This window comes from Bison bison, unplaced genomic scaffold, assembly GCF_000754665.1.
Source record: "Bison bison bison isolate TAMUID 2011002044 unplaced genomic scaffold, Bison_UMD1.0 scf7180017858048, whole genome shotgun sequence".
Taxonomy (NCBI): Eukaryota; Metazoa; Chordata; class Mammalia; order Artiodactyla; family Bovidae; genus Bison; species Bison bison.
In genome coordinates this window covers 2,795,849-2,800,123 of record NW_011488621.1, presented here as the reverse complement: position 1 = coordinate 2,800,123, position 4,275 = coordinate 2,795,849, and positions in this window count along the sequence as shown.

The window sequence follows — 4,275 nt, the reverse complement described above, 5'->3', positions numbered from 1 at the left end:
CTTTTCCATTCCTTGTCTTTTAGCCACCGCCATTCTGGACTCTTGTTTCCTAGTCTAACAACTTAACAGCAATATACTTAAATACCACAGAATCTCACTGTGATTTTTGCAAGTAAATACTATACTTACATTTATATTTGTATCTTTTTACATCAAAATATGCTTTTAAAAAAGAGACTTAAAGTATCATTTTTGTCAGAAAAGTTTTCCTGTTTTGATTGATTAGGGCTTTTTTCCTCACTCAGACTCAATATTTTTGTCTGCTTCAGTGGATAAGAATATTTGTTTTAATAAAAACTTGCTTAATACTTGGGAACATAACAGAGTATTTAAATTTAGTTTTAGGACAAGACTGTATGCAACCTCCAGGGAATGGATTTGCCCCATTAACTAGAGTTCTCACTGACTTCAAATATTGAGAGAGTTGATATTCTGAGAATGAAAAATGTTACGAGGTCCTGAAACAACTGGGCACGGTTTAATATTTATATAACAAACACAAGAGACACATGATAAATTATCTGAAGAAATCCAAATTATTCTGTGGTGCCTATTTCACCAATTAGAGCATTAAAAAAAAATAGCATTGTGTTTAAAGTGGAAAATACAATTTCACTTTATAATATTCAGTTTTCAAAGTTAAGTGAAAAATTCTTATTGAATTAAAGAGTGTTTCAGTTCAGTTTAGTTCAGCCGCTCAGTCATGTCTGACTCTTTGCAACCGCATGAATCGCAGCACGCCAGGCCTCCCTGTCCATCACCAACTCCCAGAGTTCACTCAGACTCACGTCCATAGAGTCATTGATGCCATCCAGCTAAACTACACCCTAATTTCATGAAGAAAATGACAATTTAAAAAGCACTGATATATGGCAAAAACCATCACAATATTATAATTATTCTCCAATTAAAATAAATAACTATTTTTTAAAAAAACATTGATGATAATGTACATTGGATTTTTTAAAGAAAGCCTTACAAAAAATTTTGAAAACTAATGAAATACCTTTAAATATAAAAATACCTAGTGTATTTTAAGATATATATTATATTTTTCATATTTTTTCATATCAGAAAGGTATCCTAAAATAACCAGAAATGAGGGTAATGAAAGAGTACTTAGACTTCTTTCATAAATTTTACTCACCTCTCCTTTCTCTTCACCCTGCAAGTGCTGCAAGCCCTCCTACAAACTCCTAGAGTGCAAAGCTGAGTCTGGCACTTTTTGATTCCATAAGCTTTTTTTTGCACTAAAAATCAACAAGGGTAGGGGTTTATCATCTCCCGCATAAATCAGTGGTGTGATTTGGCACTGTGACTAGGGAGTAGTCCAGCTCTCTTGAAAAATTAAGAAAAGGAAGTGTTTTTTTTCCCCCCACTATCTCTCAACCTGGAAAGGGAAGACACAAGTTCAAACTAAATGGAAACACTTAGTCTCTTAAACCAACAGTAGCGAAGTATCTGTGGCTTCATTGAAGAAGAAAAAGAGAGTATTCTGGTTTAAGCCATGGCCAATTCAAGAGATCATATGATGATATTTTCCATTCCTTATCATGGATATTGCCAAATTTTAAACCCATATTTCTTGACCATTGAGCAGAGTAGGGTACCTGAACTGAAGGAGGAATCTTCAAGAGAAAGTATCATTCTCTCCTTGGTTTTTTATTCCTTAAGCATCAAGCCCAGGTGGACTCAAATAAAATTTAGGCAACCCCTCACTTGAGAAGTCAAATACACGTGGCACTGTAGAAGAAGCATTTAGATATAGAGTAGGGGAGACGTCTCAGTGAGAAGAAGGCAGAGTTACTGAAACATAAATAAAAATTTCACTAGTAGATTACTGAATATAATTGTAAAAAAAGATACTCCCATTTTAAATATTTTAGTCATGGAGCAGAGAATCCTAGCTTTGAAAGTTGCTGTTGTTCAGTGACTCTTTGGTGACCCCACGAACTATAGCCCACCAAGCTCCTCTGTCCGTGGGATTCCCCAGGCAAGAATACTTGAGTGGGTTGCCATTTCCTTCTCTAGGGTGTTTGGATGGGTGTGTGTGCTAGGTTGCTTCAGTTGTGTCTAACTCTTGGTGACCCTATGGACTGTAGCCCACCGGGCTCCTCTGTCCATGGGATTCTCTAGGGAAGAACACTGGCGTGTGTTGCCATCCCCTTCTCCAGAGGATCTTCCCAACTCAGGGATGAAACCCAGGTCTCCTGCACTGCAAGCAGATTCTTTATCATCTGAGCTACCAGGGAATCCCAAAAACAAACATAGAAAACAAGAAACCGAAATATATTTAACATGCAAATTTAGTTAGTTACACTGAACATTCTATTTAGAATAGAGAATGCAAAAAAAGGATGGTCTGCTTTTAAAGTCTTCCTCTGAAGCTTTACATGGCAGCCCAACATCACACACACATACATGACACGATAATACTACAGCAGATCAATGAGAAAGGCCAGTGCACTTTATACAGATTCATGTCTTGTGTTGCCAGAGTCCCATGATAATTTTGGAAATTAATGTTGTGTTCCTAGAACAAGGAACCAACACTCCAACGCCAGGAAATTGTGAACAATGCATGCAGATCTGAAACACGAGCCTAAACGAAGCTTGAAATACTCATCAGGGAGCAGACTTAGTCATGGGTCAGGAAGTGTGGTTTAAGCCTCAGAAAGAAAAAGAATGGGGAAAAATAGGAAAAACAACAACAAAAAAACCCTTCCCCTTCCTTCAACCCTAAAGGGAATAAGTGGAACAATGATTAAAATGATGATAATAAATCACATGTCATGCTCACCTGGAGAGTGGCAGATGATGTGGTATTAAAAGTTACTCAAGGTACCTGCAGAATAACCACAATGCAAGTCATTAAGTAACACGAGAAATGTCTCAACTGGCCCAACCCTCAGGAAAGACTGTCTTTCAGCCTACAGTCACTGTGCCTCGCTCACGCAGTGCACGCTGAACAGCTCACTCTCCGGGCCTTTTGTGTCCACTTGGGCTCGGGGAGCTGGGCTCAGCCTTGAGCTGTACATGCAGAAACTTACATGAGCCCCCAGCAGAACAGATGACGGATCTGCAGTGTGCCACTTGTATTTGGGACACACGTGACAGCTGCATTTACACGCTGCACGAGGCTCCCGCCCACCAGCACGAGGCCCAGCCTCCCTGAAGGCCAAAATGGACATCAGGCAAACCACACAGAGCCAGCCTTGAAACTACATCCTCTCCAACGTCAGGAAGACCCACGAGAGGGGTCGCCGGAGCTGGTGCTTGATGGCCAGCATACACATCTATGCTGTCTGCCCAAATAATAGGAAAGATTTTCAATCTCTACAGGACTGGTTTCACAAACCCTTTTCTCCTAGCTTCAAACTGTCAGGGATCCTCCAAAACAAACTGATAGGCTGATGTTTTGCTGCTAAATGAACCACTTTTGCAGCTCTATTTTAGTTCCAACACACTTGCAGGGAGGGTTATGCTGGCTAATGGGTGCTGCCAGTGACACCCACAAGCCAGGGCAGGTGACTGACCCCGATGTGGCAGGACTCACCGAATGGAATGAATCCACATGAAGAGCACACCGTGATCAAGAACATACAGCACCAAGAAAGCTGTCGGGAATTTCAGCTGTTGATTGTCTAGACAATTCTCTGAGGCAGAAAGCTGATGGGGCAAAGCCTTCTGACCATAACCATACACCAGTAATAACAGCAATAAAAATAAAGATATCCCACAGAACTTGTTAAAAGGCACAGTGCCATTCTTAAATTCACATTTCTAAGATAAAAGTACTATGTTCTTCCAGGAACTTACCAAATACTCATAAACCATGGATATACTATTGCCTTTTAAATCCATGTACTGAAATCCAGGTTACTAATTATATTGTCACCCTGCTTATTTAATTTATATGCAGAGTATATCATGAGAAACGCTGGACTGGAAGAAGCACAAGCTGGAATCCAGATTGCGGGGAGAAATACCAATAACCACAGATATGCAGATGACACCATTCTTATGACAAAAAGTGAAGAGGAACAAAAAAGCCTCTTGTTGAAAGTGAAAGAGGAGAGTGAAAAAGTTGGCTTAAAGTTCAACATTCAGAAAACGAAGATCATGGCATCTGGTCCCATCACTTCATGGGAACTAGATGGGGAAACAGTGGAAACAGTGTCAGACTTTATTTTTCTGGGCTCCAAAATCACTGCAGATGGTGACTGCAGCCATGAAATTAAAAGACACTTACTCCTTGGAAGGAAAGTTATTTAT